This window comes from Egretta garzetta, unplaced genomic scaffold, assembly GCF_000687185.1.
Source record: "Egretta garzetta isolate BGI_Z169 unplaced genomic scaffold, ASM68718v1 scaffold621, whole genome shotgun sequence".
NCBI lineage: Eukaryota > Metazoa > Chordata > Aves > Pelecaniformes > Ardeidae > Egretta > Egretta garzetta.
Window position 1 is genome coordinate 35574 of NW_009258687.1, and position 581 is coordinate 36154.

Consider the following 581-nt stretch of genomic DNA (forward strand, 5'->3'; position numbering starts at 1 on the left):
CCTGGCCAGATGGCTGGGCGACAGCGGGGCAGAGCACGGCCATGCCCCCATCCCACCCCAACGGGAAGGTGCTGGGACTGGTGGGGCTGCAGGAAGGGCTGGACACCAGACTGGGTGATGGGACAGGTCTGCCCCTTCCCAGACTGTCTGAGAGGGAGGAACCCCAATGACCCATCCCTGACCGTACCCAGCCCCAAATCTCATTGAGCGACACAAGGAAAGGGCTGGGGGAGGGGTGGACCATGGTGTCTCATCCCACCCGGGGGTGCTGGTGAGGAGCTGGCACAGCTCGATGGCCCCTTGTCCCCATCCCTCCAGCATTGCCGGGTACCCTGAGGGAAAAGGAGGCTCCTGCCCGCAGAGCACCCTGTACTTATGTGAATAGCTGTACATACATGGGGCCGCCGGACGGTGTGGCTGTGTCCTGCACCCGGAAGGGCTACTGGGGCTGTTGGGCCGGTGGGCACAGCCCCCACATGCCCCGCACAGGGTCCCCTCCTTGGCTGGCAGCGGCATCACCAGGGCCGGGAGCAGCAGGGAGCAGCCCCCGGCCTGTATCCCGTCTTCCCTGCCCTGCCGCC

General features: G+C 66.4%; 1 protein-coding gene across 1 annotated transcript in view; it reads left to right on the forward strand.

Moving 5' to 3' along the window:
• LOC104135333 (protein unc-13 homolog A) overlaps nucleotides 1-581 on the forward strand; it is a 36374-nt gene that overhangs the window by 31361 nt on the left and 4432 nt on the right. The gene's annotated exons all lie outside the window — the stretch shown is intronic.